We start from the raw sequence: 18,792 nt of genomic DNA, 5'->3' as shown, positions 1-18,792 counted from the left end.
GCACTCACACCAAAAAAAAAAAAAAAAAAGAGAGAAAAGTGTGTGAGATGGAGCATAAAATGCACTCACACTGAAAAAAAGAAAAAGAAAAAAGGGTGAGATGGAGCATAAGATGCACTCACCCTTAGAAATAAGTAATTGTGGTGACAACCGAGGTTCAAAGGGGCACTCTAAAGTTGAACTCTCATTGAGATTTAGTTACAGATGTGAAACTTAGTGAAATTTGATCATTAACCTTGACAATTAAGGAGCTGATTTATATATGAATTAGGAGTGAAGGCTAGACTATGAGAAAATTCATATTCTCCTTTCCTTGGATCTGATACATATCTTAAATGGTAATTTACAAGAATAAGAGTTGAGCACTTACAAAAGTTCCCCGACTACTCAATGCATTTCTATCTTAAAAAGTTCACCAGGTAAATGGTGAGAACAAAAGGGGGGAATGTTAAGTTTATGGCTGATGTCTTTGCTTGAGGACAAGCAAAAGCTTAAGTGTGGGGGTATTTGATGAACCTACAATTTATCTATATTTTATGAGGTTTTTGCATGAAATTTTATGCTGGTTTAATTAGATTTTGCCCTATTTTAGCTTGATTGCAAGAAAGATTTCAGGGGGAGCCAAATCAACAAAAAGAAGCCTAGCAAGTGAAACTCTTTGGAAACTCTTTGGAAAATCCAAGGGAAACTCTTTGGAAAATCCAAGGGAAGAAGCCTAGCAAGAAGGAAATTTCGGCCCAGCCCATTTTTAGCCCAAATAACAACCTAGAGTGTAGCCCACATGAGCTCAAAAGCAAGCTAAGTTGTAGCCCAAATAGCAGCCCAAAGGGAGCTAGGGGCGGCAACTTCTAGGAGTTTCTTGAAGAGAAGGAGGGAGCACTCTAGAAGGTTCATGAGGGGTGTAATACACCCCATTCTAGAGGCTTCAAGAAGGGCAAGAGCCCCCTTGAAAAACTTTATAAGGAGGCCTCTAGGAGGGGAGAAAGTTGTTCAATTGCTTGAGAGGAAGGCTCTCCCACTCTTAGAGGTTCGGCCACCTTGAGAGAAGAGAAGAGAAGAAGGCTAGGCGCAAGGAAGAAGAAGAAGAAGGGCTGAAGGAAGTTCAAGACAAGCAAGCTAGAAGAAGAAGGTGAGTTCGAATTGAGAGTTTGTGATTCAAAGATCTTCTGTAATAAATCATTTGTAGTTTCATTCTCTTTTGATTTGAATTCAGTTTCTTAGTTATATGTTCTTTCTTCTTTCTCCTTGTTTCCATTCTTCCTTGATGTATTTCAGCTTGTAAAATTTCAGTTCAGCAATCTAATTCTTTTTTATTCATTCAAATGGTCATGCATTGTACTTGAAGTTTCTTGAATAAGGGTGTGATTGTAGATTAATTCGGCCAACTAACCTTCAAAACTCAGATCTGAATTCTCAGATATGAGATTGCAAGATCTGAATTGCTTGAAAGAGAATTCAGATCTGCAATTTTCAGATTGGGCGAATTAATCTACAGCTTGGAATTCCTAGAGTGCTTGAGAGAGACTCTAGGAATTCAGATCTACTATTCAAGAACTGAATTGAGTGCAAGGTTAGAGATAACTTGCACAATTCAGTTGGTGATCAATTCAGATTTGAATTGATGCCTTAGAAGTGTTTGAAGAAATGCATGCATGGGGATTAGATTCTTGCTAGAGATAGAAGAACCGTCACTCATGCATAGGATGAACATGCGCTTGAGAGAGGCTGTTCATGACCTTGGGGTTTCACCATACCAAGGCTCAATCATGATTTATTCGAATGATCCAAATTGATAGATTGCTGAATTCTGAGATTGACATTTACTGCTTACTCTTGTAACCTGAATTGAAGGCAATTGGACCAATGATTTAGATAGATTTTAATTTAGGATTTCTTAGCTTTCATTAGAGTTTTGATTTATTTGTTGATCAGATAAGAAGTGTTCAATTTAGTATTGGTAATTGTTTCCTAAATCCTCGTGGGAACGATACTTCACTCACTACTTTATTACTTGAACGGCTAGTGCACTTGCTAGTGTCACAATGAGCCACACATCACTATTTCTATTAATTATTACATCAGATCGAATACCTATACATTGAGTCTAAAAATAAAAAAAAAAATATTTACAGACAAATTGTAATAAATAAATTCAATAAACTTCAAATCTTGTAGTTCTCCCTGCGCAAACCAAGATTTCGATCTCCTCTCATACGAACAGCCCATAAATCACGAAAATTATAAAGAACTATTCTAAATAATAATCAGATTTATTTAAAATTAAATTCAGATTATTTGCCCATCTGTTTTGGGAACAAATTTCCCAAAACCCATATCTGCGCAAATTGGGTAGAACGCCTTCTCCCTATTTGCGTAGGTTCAAATCTGAAACAGAATGGTTCAAGATTTGAACCATGGCTCTGATACTACTGAAGGGATATGAAATCCATCACATGGACGCCCAAGATTGCGGAATAAAGGGGGCGAATTTCAAAATTTTTTCTCTCCCTTCAATTGGGAATCGAATTCCCTATTTAGAAAATCATATTTTCAAGGATCATTCTTGAACCATAAACTGAACCAGATCTGAACCAAAAGGAGGAGAGAGAGATAATACATAATACAGAGAAATAGTATCTCTCAATGGAGGTGTTCACGCCCAAGGTAGGATCCAAAATCTGCTCCCACTGAAGATGGCGCTGTGTAGGGTGGAGCAGAATCAGCAGTGTTCTTCCAAAAGAACTTGATCCTTCCAAAGAATCACCTGGACGGCTAGTGAATACAACTCCTACCAATCTTTTCTCCAAAAGATTGGAATCAAGATCCAATATTGATTTCTCCCAAGGAATGGAGATCGAACTGCTGTAGGCGGCGGCTGCAGGAAGGAGGCGGCTAGAGAGTATTTGCAGGGTGCAGAATTCTCTCTTCTATGATCTCAGCTCTGAAGACAAGACTAGTGGTTGTCTGTTGTGATGTATCTAAAGGCTGCCGCCCCCTCTTCCTTTTATAGACTTAAAGGGATCAGCTCCTAATCCCATTAGGAGTTGCTAACACAAATCATATCTGGATTACAAGTCCCTTTAAGATAAGGGATAATCCTTATCTTATCTGCAGATGAGATCAGCCAGCTCCTTTTCTAATTAGGAAGTTTCCAAATCTAAATCTCATTTAGATCTTGGACTCTCTGAGTGGATAGGGTGTGGGCCCTATCCTATCAGCTGATCTTTTCTTAGAATTCGCCCTTAAAGACTAACCAAATTAGCCCAATTCGAAATGGGCTTAAGGCCCATTTAAGGTAATGTATTCATCTAGCCTTCCAAACTGGTGCCCAGTTGGGCTTCCTTGTATGGTGTGGGACCCAAATATTGATCTACACATCAGCCACATGGGTTCAGCCCAGCCTATGTTACAAGGCCTGGCCGAATACACTGTTATGGACAGTGCACCCCTTGAAAACCCATCAGATGGGCTCTATGGGCCCAACACTTACTCTAAGTGGTCCATGGGCCAAGCACCCTTGTAACACCCAGGGACTGTGGGCAGATGCAAAATTAGCTCATCAGGTATTATTCTCAATGGCCTTACACTTAACCTCTCAGCCCATAATGATCATACACTGCCCGACAAGAGAGGACCTCTCCCTCGACTGCAAGGAACAGTGTTGCACTCTTTGCTTATACCGATCCCGAGAATTAAAACCTTTTGAAAATCATTTCAAAACCATAATATATATACTTTTATATTTCATATAAAATATATTTTGCAAAACATATCTCAACGATTGAAATCGGCTTCCGGTAGTCTTGGTTTCCATCGGTGAGACTGCATCCCCGATCTTTACCTTTGTCTGACAAAGAGGCTGATCCTGTCACTATGATCACCCACTCAGATGAATTCTCAAATTGTCCCAACATACTGAGGTTTTGACCCCCACTAAGGATCTCACTGATTGGTACATCAGAGACAGCCCAATCCAACACCTAGTGCAGTATCATAATCGAGTCTAGGGGTTTGGTGTAATTTCCAGTCTTGCCCATCAATCTCCAAGGTCCAGGGCAATACTGGAAATCTGGTCCAGTTCAAAGATTCAATTAATCCCACACTGTATGTGCCTAGGGTCTCACCCTGGTAGCAGAGACAATACACCCCAACCGACTTGGTGGCACCACAGTGTCAGCCTTGTCAGGATAAGTCTCCCTAGACCGACCCACTAGTTGTGAACATTCTAAACTAACACGAGTCTCATTAAGTGTCCAGTTTAAGGGTATTACTGATGAGACCAAAATGAACCCTAAATTTATCCCCTAATATTCACTCTTTTACATTTATTTATCACTTAAATGGACTCATTACTCTTGTATTTCGATTCAGGGCAATAAAAAAGGCAATTGGAAGAAAACAGGGCAAATCGGGTGATTTTGCACAATTTCGGCGACAGTCAGTAATTTGGGCCTAACTCTCAATTCTGGTCATCGAATTAGACAATTCAAGAAGAATTAGAAATATGAAAGGAACGCCCACAACTTTTATGTTTTGAATTTTGATAGATTCAGCACGCATCGTGTACAAAAATGAGCCCAAATTCGGAGAAAGTTCGCAGCCAGGCCCATTTCACAACTTAAGCCCAATTCGCAGAAGTACCTTGAAGCAGCCCAACTCGAATTCAAGAGTTAAGAGTCTGAATTTCAAATGTAATCTCCAAGGAGAGAGTTTTATCAGATCTAAAGTCTTGAATGTAATCCTAGAGAGATAAGAAGATTGAGATTAGAGCATTAGATAAGAGATAGGATAGGATTAGTTCAAGATAAGATCAAAACACCCTAAGGATAAGATGATCTCCTAGAAGGAGTTGGAAAACAGCCCTCTCTTTTGGCTATATAAAGAGGGGGGCGAACCAGCTCCAGCAATCACTCATTCCAAGATCCAAGAGATCATCAAGAAGACCAATAAGCAAGAAGGCAGTTCGGCTATGGAGAAGAAGAGCATGGAGATTGCGCAGATCATGAGTAGCTAAGCTTCTTTTTCTGGTTCAAGGGGGGAGGTTCGATTGTGTCATTGTGAGGTTCTATAGTTACTTTATTTTCTTTCTTTTTAATTCAAGTATTCATTGGTACTTGTGCACATTTTTATTGGATGTTAATGTTAATTAGTCTGACAAGCTAAATTAATGTTGATTTTCCTACTGCTATCCATGATTTCGGTGATCCGTAATTGTCATGAATAATGGTACAAGTAGCAATTATGTTGTTATCTTTTTTGGGTCAATTGTTCGTGACAGCCTTTGAACAATGTTTTAACATGGTTCAACCTAAAAGAATCGATGAAACAAAATTCAGTAATTGTAGCTATCTCAATTATTGTTATTTTGGTTTAACTGTTTTCACAAATCTTAATGCTATCACTGTTTAACATGGAACGCTATCGTACCCAGTTGAGTGGTGATAAGTGTTGATCGAATGCTGGGTTTGGTCAACTGAATTAGGAAAACACAAGGTTTATTATGGCTATCTTAATAAATCTAAGGTTAAATGCTTGAATTGCAAGAGTGCTAAATTGTACCTAGGATCGATGGCCAATCGATTCAACCCAAACCCTTGAACCAGAATTCGGTAAGACTGATTTTCTCTTGTTTGTTTAGTTTGTTATTCTTTTAATTTTAGTTATTTAATATTTCCACACAATTACTTTATCCATTCGGCTAAGAGATTACTGATTTGCTCCCTGTGGGATTCGACCTAGAACCACTTTTATTGCAAATATTTTATTGTGGGACTAGTACTAATTTTGAGGGCTTCGACAAACCCGTCAAAATTTTGGTGTCGTTGCCGGGGAGCAAATTTAATTTCTTAGCTATTACCTTCCTCTTGTTAACCTCTTTCATTTTATGACTCGTGCTTCTCAACGAGGTGAACTCGAGTACAACCCTGAAATTGAGAGGACCACCCGTCGTTTAAGAAAGGAGGCGAAGCAAAGGAAGGATCGTTTACCAAAGAAGGTGAATTCAGATTGTGATCTTCCCATCTTCGAAAAAGTAGAAAGAATGGCTGACAGAGAGAGGACATTAAGGGAGTTTGCTGCACCAATTATGAACCAACAACCTTTATGCATCACGTACCCCACTCTTGAGGTAGCCTTTGAACTCAAATCTGGTTTGATTCAATTATTACTTCTGTTTCATGGTTTCCCAGGTGAGGACCCTCACAAACATCTAAAGGAATTTCATGTCGTCTGTTCAAGCATGAAGTCTCAAGGTATGACCGGGGACCAGGTAAAACTCATAGCCTTTCCATTTACTTTAAGAGATAAAGCAAAGGATTGGTTGTATATTCTTCCTCCCGGATCAATACTTACATGGGACGAGATGAATAGGATATTTTTAGATAAATATTTTCCTGCATCCCAGGCTGCAAATATAAGAAAAGAAATATGTGGAGTTCGGCAATTTGGTGGTGAGACACTATACGAATATTGGGAAAGATTTAAACAACTTGTTGCTAGCTGTCCACATCACCAAATACCTGAACAACTATTAATCCAATACTTCTATGAAGGGCTGCAGCCCATGGATAGAAGTATGGTCGATGTAGCCAATGGAGGAGCCTTGGTGAACAAGACACCCGAAGCGGCCAGGGAGTTAGTCTCCAACATGGCCGAAAATTCACAACAGTTTGGTGCAAGGACAGATGGTACCATTAGACGGGTTAATGAGGTAAGCCATGTAATTTTAGAAAATCATATTTCTGATCTAACTACTTTGGTAAGACAACTCGCTGCAGGACAAGTACAAACTGCCAGGGTGTGTGGTATCTGTTCGATTCCTGGCCATCCTACGGACATGTGTCCATCATTGCAAGATGGTTCGATGCAGCAAGTCAATGCCGTAGGAGGATTACCGGGCTAGCCCCAACGAAAGTATGATCCCTACTCCACATATTACAATCCGGGGTGGAGAGATCACCCAAACCTATGCTACGGGAACCAAGGAGGACAGCAGCAATACCAGCACCATTTTTTCAGTCAACAGCTCCAGTTTTCAACACCCATCACAGCGCAAGGCCAACCCTCGAATTCTGGTACATCATTAGAAGATATAGTTAAGGCTCTAGCTACTAATACTCAGCAATTTCAACAGAAAACAAGAGCCAGCATTCAGAATTTGAGGAACCAAATCAGCCAACTTGCCACTGCCGTTAGCAAGTTGGAGGTGTAGAGCTCCGGGAAACTACCATCACAAACGGTAGTCAACCCCAAGGAGAATGTAAATGCAGTGGTGCTGAGAAGCGGGAAGGAACTGCAGCTAGAACCTACCTCACCAAGGAAGGTGGATAAAAGACAAGAAGAAGACAAGGTGCAGGACTCAAGAGTTAGAGAGAACGTTTCAGCCATGATCAAGAGGACCATACCAGAAAAACATGCTGATCCAGGTATGTTCACCCTACCCTATGTGATTGGCAATAAGCAAATCGAGTATGCCATGCTGGACTTAGGTGCATCTATCAACGTCATGCCATACTCGATTTACTATGCTTTGAGATTAGGTCCTTTAAGGGAAATTAAAGCTGTTATCCAATTAGCTGATCGTTCTAACGCCTTCCCAGAAGGGATTGTTGAGAATGTAATGGTGCAGGTTAACGATTTAATTTTCCCAGCTGATTTTTACATTTTGAAGATGGAGGAGGACACGATCGAAAGTTCAGCCCCACTTCTATTAGGCAGGCCATTTATGAAAATGGCCAAGACCAAAGTAGATGTGGATGAGGGTACCCTCTCCGTCGAAATCGGCGGGGAGACTATTAAATTTAATATTTTTGAAGGTATGAAGTACCCAAATGAAGACCATTCGGTTGATACTATTGATCCAACTATGCAGGAATTTTTTGAAAAAGTTATGAATGAGGAGCTAGATTCGAGTGCACAATTGGATACGAAGGCCCCTATTCCAAATTTGAACAAGCTCATGATGGTTGGAAGGGGAGCACACCGAAAGCTGAAACCACGAGAGCTAAAGTAGCAAAGGAGGACGTCGAGCATAATGACGTTAAACAATTGCGCTTGTGGGAGGCAACCCATTGTGTTTAGTTAATTTTGTTATTTTGTTTGGATTTGATTTTTGTGTTTAGCAGGAACCCAACAAAACAAACAGGGAAGTACCCCCAAATCCTTCTACTTTATGCATAATCACATACACTAGGAACAATGTATAACTTAAGTGTGGGGGGATTAGGAAAATCTGATGGAAATTTGGGATACTTTACCTTCTTCAAATTTCTGCTCCTGGAAACTTATCCTTGAACGATTTCAACTTATCAGGAATCATGTGCTTAGGCTGAATAGATAAGATAGGATGCAAGCATGAATAACTGAATCTTTCTTGGCTGCATATGGTACCTCATGATTTTAATCGATCAATAGGCAAGATGCATAAGGGTTTGATTGATTTTCACATAATTATTTGTCAAACATGGGTTGATTATTCTAGAACTTGTTGTGTTAGGCATATAGAGACCACGATCAATGAATTCATGGATCAGGCGGTGAAACCCTGTGATTCTTGTGAAAAAAAAAAAGAGGGAGTTTGAAACTAAAATCGTGATTAATGTGAGATGGAGCATAAAATGCACTCACATCTAGAAACAAAAAACAAGTGTGAGATGGAGCATAAAATGCACTCACATCTACAAATAAAAACAAGTGTGAGATGGAGCATAAAATGCACTCACATCTTGAAAAGAAGGCAAGGGTGAGATGGAGCATAAGATGCACTCACCCTAGAACCCCAACCCCATTCTCACAATCAGATCCTAGGAATTCACACTAAGTGATGAAGATGTGATACATAGCAAGTTTATGGCAATAAGCACACCTTGTTTTGATTCAAAGGAAAGTATTTACATCTGGCCGAATTGGTTTGTTAAAAGCAATGAGCACCCGTGCAGTCTAAGGAGTTTCAGCCCTGGAAGGCTTGTCTCCTTGACTATCGATTTAACTTGGGACCATGAGGAATGGTGATTTGCGATCACTCTTGGACAAGAAAAAGGGGAGAAAGAGATGAAAAGGGAAAGGTTACCAAGTCTGAACTAAAGCATGAAATGAACCAGGCCTCATGTAGAGAAAAAGAAAGATTGAAAATGAATAGTTAGTCTCTCTTGTGTTACTTGAGTTTTTGCCTTGCCCGAGGACGGGCAAAGTTTAAGTGTGGGGGGATTTGATGAGACCAAAACGAACCCTAATTTTATCCCCTAATATTCACTCCTTTACATTTATTTATCACTTAAATGGACTCATTACTCTTGTATTTCGATTCAGGGCAATAAAAAAGGCAATTGGAAGAAAACAGGGCAAATCGGGTGATTTTGCACAGTTTCGGCGACAGTCAGTAATCTGGGCCTAACTCTCAATTCCGGACACCGAATTAGACAATTCAGGAAGTATTAGAAAGATGAAAGGAAGGCCCACAACTTTTATGTTTTGGATTTTGACAGATTCGGCCCGCATCGAGTATGAAAACGAGCCCAAAGTCAGAGCAAGTTTGTAGCCAGGCCCATTTCACAACTTAAGCCCAACTCGCAGAAGTACCTTGAAGCAGCCCAACTCGAATTCAAGAGTTAAGAGTCCGAATTTCGAATGTAATCTCCAATGAGAGAGTTTTATCAGATCTAAAGTCTTGAATGTAATCCTAGAGAGATAAGAAGATTGAGATTAGAGCATTAGATAAGAGATAGGATAGGATTAGTTCAAGATAAGATCAAAACTCCACAAGGATAAGATGATTTCCTAGGAGTTGGAAAACAGCCCTCTCCTTTGGCTATATAAAGAGGGGGGTGAACCAGATCCAGCAATCACTCATTCCAAGATCCAAGAGATCATCAAGAAGACCAAGAAGCAAGAAGGCAATTCGGCTATGGAGAAGAAGAGCATGGAGATTGCGCAGATCATGAGTAGCTAAGCTTCTTTTCCTGGTTCAAGGGGGGAGGTTCGATTGTGTTATTGTGAGGTTCTATAGTTACTTTATTTTCTTTATTTGTAATTCAAGTATTCATTGGTTCTTGTGCACATTTTTATTGGATGTTAATGTTAATTAGTCTGACAAGCTGAATTAAGTTTGATTTTCCTACTGCTATCCATGATTTTGGTGATCCGTAATTGTCACGAATAATGGTACAAGTAGCAATTAGGTTGATATCTTTTTTGGGTCAATTGTTCGTGACAGCCTTTGACCAATGTTTTAACATGGTTCAACCTAAAAGAATCAATGGAACAAAATTCAGTAATTGCAGCTATCTCAATTATTGTTACTTTGGTTTAACTGTTTTCACAAATCTTAATGCTATCACTGTTTAACATGGAACGCTATCGTACCCAGTTGAGTGGTGATAAGTGTTGATCGAATGCTGGGTTTGGTCAACTGAATTAGGAAAACACAAGGTTTTATATGGCTATCCTAATAAATTTAAGGTTAAATGCTTGAATTGCAAGAATGCTAAATTGTACCTAGGATCGATGGCCAATCGATTCAACCCAAACCCTTGAACCAGAATTCGGTAAGACTGATTTTCTCTTGTTTGTTTAGTTTGTTATTCTTTTAATTTTAGTTATTTAATACTCCCACACAATTACTTTATTCATTCGGCTAAGAGATTACTGATTTGCTCCCTGTGGGATTCGACCTAGAACCACTTTTACTGCAAATATTTTATTGTGGGACTAGTACTAATTTTGAGGGCTTCGACAAACCCGTCAATTACACAGAAACATACCAAGGGAACATGAATCAAATATGCACTTTTATTCATTTACAATAAACTCATAAAGTACATCATTTTGATTGAAGCTAAGGGCATACAAAACTGTCTAACAGGTGCATCTACGATTGGAAGGCATCTACGTGATCATTTGGGTCGAATGACCCATCCTACTTGTCAAGAGGGGGAAGCTTGAAGTCTTTAAGCATTGGGCTACTAATAGCTTGGGAGACAGGGGGATTGAACTGAAAGGATGGGAGCCTTGGCTTCACCCAAGCTTATTTCTTCTTTGCCTCCAAGCTCAGATAGGTCGTGGGTGGCAGACCGATGAGCTCGGCAGCAGTGTCTCTGTTTCTTGGTGGGCTCGGAATTTGTACTATTCACCTCTGTGCTGTCCGGGATGGTGTGTGCAGGAAGTAGCTCAAGCCATTGGTGATGACTGTGGACAGAAGGATCCTACTTAGAGCCTGTGGCTAGAATCTCGAACTAGTTCTCCAAGAATGGGGTATCAGGCTTGGATGGCTGAGAGGATATGGACTTGGCGAGCTGGGGTCCTTCCGACCTGACCGCCTGTGCCGAGGTCGGAGTGACCAGTCTTTCCTGTCTGCTGCAGGAGGAGGCCTGACTTCTTGGAGGGTTCTGGGGGGCCTTTCCTGGGCGAGAAAGTTGCTCCTCTTAACGATGGGACCTAGCCCGCTGTGAGGCTGGGTGCCGAGGAGGGAGGTGCGATTGCTGAAGCTGAGGCTATGGTAGCTGGGGAAATTGCTGTTGGTACTGGTATTGGGAGACCCAGTGTAGCATGTGCTATTGATAGATCTGAAACTGCTGAAACTGTTGCATTTGAGCATGCATGACCCACATGCATTGCACCAAATCTTCAGTCGGCTCAGGCTAGCCATTGGGGGCACAACCAAGGGTTCAGTGAAGGTTGTTCCAACTGTGGTAGGGAGTGGAGCAACAATGGGTGCCCCTACAAGAGTCACGTTCAAACTAGGGATCCCGTCCGCTAAGAGGGGGACGGTAAACTATCCGATACAGATAGTAGGGAGCTGGGGCTGTTCTGTGGAGTTATTCATCTCTATGTTTCATCCGATATTGCTTGAGGATGCCATGAGTGTCGAGTTTTTGGAGAGTAAAGAGATGTGAAAGTTTCAGGAAAGGATTTTTGAAGCGTTTCCCACAGACAGTGCCAAATGATGTAGCGCGATCCAGTCACTCCTAACTGGCACTCACGTGGCTCCTTGAAGGTACCTGAGGTGAAGAAGAAGAAGAATAGAACACTTCAGGAGTACCCTTAATATAATTGGTCCTTGGGATGACTTGTCTGCTTGGGAGCTCAGGCGAGCTAGTTCCCCTAGCTCGCGAGCTAAAGTTGCCTAGAAGTATCCCTTCAAAGGTAGCTCGGGGAACCCGGAGCTCGCATTGTGGCGAGCTCCTCCTTTTGTGAGCTACAATGTAGCGAGCTGCTTTATGGGCCCGTCACTTAGTAGCACTAGGCAACAATGCTGAGCTATCGCTCGTGCTGAGTTAGTGTCCATGTGTCACCATTTCATAGGTGGGGTTAAATCGTACTCCATCACACACTATTACTTGCCCACGATCTGTACACTTGCAGAAATCGTACAACATTTATGTCCCATTAGGTACACATACCCATTACCGAGAGTATCCATTGGTAAAAGCTATAAAATATGAATGTGAATTGTGTCCTATCATTCAAGGGATCACATACATCTATATGTATAAGGCCAAGTGCACCTATACTTCTTTTAGGCTTACCTATAAATGTATTCTTGGTCATCTTTCCTTAAAGGCAAGGTTCATAAGTTGGTAGATATTCTATTGTAACAAAATCTAGAGGATCGTCCTTCACCAATCTTGGTCATCTTTCCTCCTCACTAGTCAAGGTTTCCACCAGGTAACTATCTTGGTCATAACCATAACGGATTGGTGGCCTGGATACCCGAGTGGATCTTCTAGGTTGGTTACTACTTGGAACTTGTGGGACATCTCCCATTTCTCCTGAGCTCTCCTCATCAAGAACAATTTCCTAACGATGGGTGTCTAGGATGTAATCGGTCTTCAAGAATTGGGCATTTTTGACTGCAGAAAACTTTCTGCTCACTTGGGTCATAGAATAGGTAACCTACAGAGCCTTTTGGGTAGCCTACAAATAGGCAACGGCTGGTCTTGGATTCCAACTTGTCTACACTCGTTCTTTTAACGTGTGCTGGACAACCCCAAATCTTCAAGTGTTTGACACTTGGTTTCTTTCCGGTCCAAAGTTCATATGGAGAGTTCATAAACGATTTGGTTGGAAACTGATTCAGCATGTAAATCACAGTCTCTAATGCGTAACCCCAAAAGGATGTGGGTAACTCTGAGTGTATGAGAAGTGACCAGACCATATCCAATAAGGTCCTATTCCTCTTCTCTGAAACATCGTTAAGTTGTGGTGTAGCAAGAGGAGCTAATTGTGATACTTGAAAGAATGGTAGGATCCATCTAATGGACGCCAAAAAGGTTACGGAATGGGTGGGCGAATTTCAAAAATTTCCTACCTTCTCTCAACTGGGAATCATATTCCCTAAATTTAGAATACAGTATTCAAGGATCCTACTTGAACCATAATCAAACCAGATCTGTACCAAAAGATAAATGGGAGGAATATACCTGATCCGGAGAAGCAGTATCTCCCAAAATTGGTGTTCACGACCAAAGAATGTTCCAAGATCCGTTCCTGCTGAAGATGACACAGCTGTGAATGGAACAGAACCAGTAGGGTGCGTCCTTCACACTGGATCCTTCACAAGAATCCTCTGGAAGTACTAAACACTGAATCCTTTTCAATCTTTCTTGCAAGACTGGTGTCAAGAACAGATTTCTTGACTTTCTTCTCTGCAAAGATCTAATCTTCCAAAGGCAGATGGCGGCGGCAGGAGGAGATTTCCAAAACAAAAAGGCTGAACTGTTTTTCTGTTTTTTTTTGGAGAGTATGAATCAGATCAGATCTGAATTCGCAGGAGGTATCCTATACCTCTTCAAGGCGGTTCGAAATCTCCTCCTTTCTTCTTCATTAAGAAACCTCCTTTTTAGGAGTTATCCCAATCCAAATTAGTATTTGGATAGGGGATAATCTTAATCCTTTTCTGTAGATAGAGTTAGCTTACTCCTGATCTTATCAGGAGGTTACCTGATTCAAATCTAATTTGAATTTGGTCTCTAAGAGTGGATAAGGCTAAAAGGCCCAATCCTTTTACTAACTTTAATCTCAAATTCGCCCCATGGATGGGTGATCATATCAGCCCACCTCAAAAATGGGCTTTTGGCCCATTAAGTGTTCAGTGTCTAATTACTTTCCAATCTGCTGCCCAGTTGGGCTTCTTTGTATGGCGTGGGACCCAAGCATTGATCTACACACCAGCCACATGGGTTTGGCCCAGCCTTTAATACAAGGCCCAGCCAGATTCACTGAAAAACTCAATGAACCCCTTGAGTCCATCATATGGACCCTATGGGCCCAACACTTACATTAAGTGGTCCCTGGGCCAAGCCATCTTATAAAAACCCAGGGACTGTGGGCAGGTGCAAGATTAGCCCATCAGGTATTATCCTCAATGGTCTTACACTTAACCTCTCAGCCCTTAATGATCAAGCACTGCACGACAAGAGAGGACCTCTCCCTCGGCTGCAAGGAACAGTGCCGCACTCTCCTCTCACATGGATCCCGGGAATTAAAACCATTTGCAAACAATTCGAAACCGTACATATATATATAAATATATTAATTTTGCAAAACAAAATTCCAACGATTGAAATCAACTGCCGGCAGTTTGGTTTCCATCAGAGAGAGTGCATTCCCGATCATTACCCTTTGTCCGACAAAGTGGCTTATTCTGTCACTATGATCACCCACTCAGATGAATTCTCAAACTGCCCCAACATACCCAGGTTTTGATCCCCGCTAAGGATCTCACTGAATGGCATATCAAAGGCAGCCTGATCCAACACCTAGTGAAATGTCATAATCGAGTCTAGGGGTCAGGTGTAACTTTTCAGTTTTGCCCATCTATCTCCAAGGTCCAGGGCAATACTGGAAATCTGGTCCGGTTCAGGGATTCAAGTAATCCCATACTGCATGTGCCTCGGGTCTTACCCTGATGGCTGAGACAGGCCATCCCAACACTTGGTGGCACACCAGTATCAGCCTTGGCAGGATAAATCTCCCCAGACTTATGCAACAGCTGTGAACATTTAAAACAAACATGAGTCTCTATAAATGTCCAGTTTTAGGGTTTTACACAGAATTAAACCAAACAACATGAATCAAACATGCACTTTATTTATTTCCACTAAATAACAAAAGTACATCAAATCAGATTGAAGCTAAGGGCATACAAAACTGTCTAACAGCTCCCACTTGCACTTAGGTCCAATCTGGTACAAGCCGGAGTCCCATACTTTCCACGTGTTTCTCAAACACCTTCTGTGTCAGTGGCTTAGTCAATGGGTTTGCCACATTATCCGCTGATGCTACCTTCTGAATCAGGACGTCCCCTCTACCAACGATCTCCCGTAGTACATGGTACTTTCTCTCGATGTGCTTCGACTTCGAGTGAGCCCGAGGCTCTTTAGCCTGGGCGATCGCTCCATTGTTGTCACACAACAACGGGATGGGAGATGTGCTGGATGGAATCACTCCCAATTCGTGTATGAACTTCTTCATCCACACGGCTTCCTTGGCAGCTTCACTTGCGGCAATGTACTCGGCCTCGGTTGTGGAGTCTGCAGTGGACCCCTATTTGCTGCTTTTCCAGCAAACAGCACACGATCCTATCGTGAAAACATACCCAGATGTAGACTTTCTATCATCTGGATCCGACTGGAAATCGGCATCGGTATACCCTAGAACTTGCAGTGAACTACCATCGAATACCAGACAAAACTCTTTTGTCCTTCGAAGGTATTTGAGTATGTTCTTCACAGCAGTCCAATGCTCCTGCCCTGGGTTTGCCTGGAATCTGCTTACTACACTCACCGCCTGAGCAATGTCAGGGCGAGTGCACAGCATGGCATACATGATGCTCCCTACGGCTGAGGCATAGGGAACGTCTCTCATGCTCTCAATCTCCTCAGAAGTCTTGGGAGACATCTTCTTGGAGAGAGTGACTCCGTGCCTGAAAGGAACGTTTCCTTTCTTGGAGTTCTCCATGCTGTACCTTTTGACAATTTTGTCAATATAAGCAGCCTGGGATAATCCAATTATCCGCTTCGATCTATCTCTATAGAGTCGAAGACCCAGTATGTATGAAGCTTCTCCAAGATCTTTCATGGAGAACTGCTGTGATAGCCATACCTTGACCGAAGTCAACATTCCTACATCATTCCCAATGAGTAGGATATCGTCCATGTACAACACCAAAAAGGTGATCTTATCCCCACTGGACTTCCTGTAAACACAGGGCTCATCCGGATTCTGCTCAAAGTCAAACGTTTTGACTGCAAAATCAAAACGGATGTTCCAACTCCTAGAAGCCTGCTTAAGTCCATATATGGATCTATTAAGTTTACATACCATGTGTTCCTGACCAGCAGCAATGAAGCCTTGCGGCTGCTACATGTAGATATCTTCACTAAGATCTCCATTCAGGAACGCGGTTTTGACATCCATTTGCCAAATCTCATAGTCATGGTACGCTGCTACAGCTAGCAGGATCCTAATGGATTTAAGCATGGCCACGGGCGAAAAGGTTTCCTCATAGTCGATGCCTTATTTCTGAGTATACCCTTTCACCACCAAGCGAGCTTTAAAGGACTTAATCCTGCCATCGGGGCCCTTCTTCCTCTTGTAGATCCATTTGCAACCAATTGCTTTTACCCCGGGGGGCGGATCCACTAGAGTCCAGACTCCATTGGTCTCCATTGAGTCCATTTCAGCTCTCATGGCCTCCACCCACTTCTGGGAGTCTATGTCTAACATAGCTTCCGCGTAAGTCACGGGATCCTCTTCACTAGTCAAGGTTTCCACCAGGTAACTATCCTGGTCATAACCATATCAGACTGGTGGTCTGGATGCCCGGGTGGTTCTTCTAGGTTGGTCATTACCTGGAATTTGTGGGACATCTCCCACTGCTCTTGAGCTCTCCTCATCAAGAACTATTTCTTGACGATGGGTGTCCAGGATGTAATCGGATTCTAAGAACTGGGCGTTTCGACTGCAGAACACTTTCTGCTCACTCGGGTCATAGAATAGATAACCCACCGAATCCTTTGGGTAGCCTATAAATAGGCAATGACTGGTTTTAGATTCCAACTTGTCCGCACTTGTTCTTTTAACATGTGCAGGACAACCCCAAATCTTCAAGTGTCTTACACTTGGCTTCCTTCCGGTCCAAAGTTCATATGGAGTTTTAGGAACTGATTTGGTTGGAACCCGATTCAGCACGTAGATAGCAGTCTCTAATCCGTATCCCCAAAAGGATGTGGGTAATTGTGAGCGTACGAGAAGTGACCGGACCATGTCCAACAAGGTCCTATTCCTCCTCTTTGAAACACCGTTGAGTTGAGGTGTAGCAGGAGGAGCTAATTGTGACACTATCCCATTGGCCTTTAAGTAGTCCCTGAATTCGTCAGAGAGATACTCGCCACCTCGATCTGATCGAAGGGCCTTAATTTCTCTCCCTAACTGTTTCTCGACTTCCTGTCTGAACTCTTTGAACTTTTCAAATGATTCAGACTTATGTCTCATTAGGTACACGTAACCATATCGTGAAAAATCATCAGTAAAGGTGATGAAGTAAACGTGTTGATTCCGTGTCCTAACACTCAGGGGACCACATACATCAGTATGTATCAGGTCAAGTGTGCCTTCAGATCTTTCAGGCTTACCGTCAAATGGCCGCTTAGACATCTTACCTTGAAGGCAAGGTTCACAAGTGGGAAGATTTTCTACGGTTAGAAAACCCAAAGGACCATCCTTTACCAGCCTTGTGATTCGGTCAATACCGATATGGCCAAGTCGGTAATGCCAGAGGCACGTGGGACTTACTGTATCACGATTCCTTTTCTTGGGATTTTCGACTGACGTAGTTTCGGTTAAGTTAGTTTCCAGAGAAGGATGTAGAACATAGAGACCGTTCTCTTGTTCCCCGCATGCGATGAATTTATTATTCCGTTTAACAGTAATCACATTACTAAAATAAACAATATATCCATCAGCACACAGTTTTGAAACAGAAATCAAATTTCTTCTCAAGTTCTGTACATAAAGACAATCTTTAAGTACAAGTATTCCTTCTTTAAAAACTAATTCTACGGTTCCTATTGCCGCTGCTGCAACACTTGCAGTTGTTCCCAAGAATAATGTCACTTCACCTTCACTCAACCTTCTGCTAACTTTGAACCCCTGCAGTGAGTTACACGCAAGAGTTGAAGCCCCGGAGTCAACACACCAGGACACAGAAGTAACTAACAAGTTAGTTTCTATGACACAAGTTTCGATGTTACCTTTCTTAGATTCCAGGTAGGCAGGACAATTCCTCTTCCAGTGGCCGGTCTGCTTGTAGAAGTGACAGACATCAGATGCCTTGTTCTTCTTCTGCTTCTTAGGATTGGTAGCCTTCTTCTGAGGCTTCTTTGCCTTTCTCTTTTTCTTGCCCGATTTGTTAGCTTCAGCAAGCATAACCACAGGCTCATCCTTCTTGAGTAGATCCTCGGCTCTCTGCAACATATTGCTGAGTTCCTGGACGCTGACATTCAGCTTATTCATATTGTAGTTCATTGTGAACGCATTGAAGGAAGAGGGCAAAGAATTGAGGATGGCATCCACTTGCGTGCCAAGATCTAGCCCAGATCCAAGAGCTTCAAGTTCGTTAATGTAACCCATCATCCGAAGACAATGGTCATGAACTTTCTGCCCTTTGGTCATCTGCGCGGTCATGAACAATTTTAGGACCTTCTGTCGAGTAGAACGGTTCTGCTCTTCATACATTGTTCTTGGACTGTCCAATATGTCCTTGGCTAGTTCGATGTGATTGAACTGCCTCTGTAT

The sequence above is a fragment of the Nelumbo lutea genome, chromosome 4 (genome assembly GCF_056320005.1).
Source record: "Nelumbo lutea isolate HS-2025 chromosome 4, American lotus-T2T, whole genome shotgun sequence".
NCBI lineage: Eukaryota > Viridiplantae > Streptophyta > Magnoliopsida > Proteales > Nelumbonaceae > Nelumbo > Nelumbo lutea.
This window is presented reverse-complemented; position numbering follows the sequence as displayed.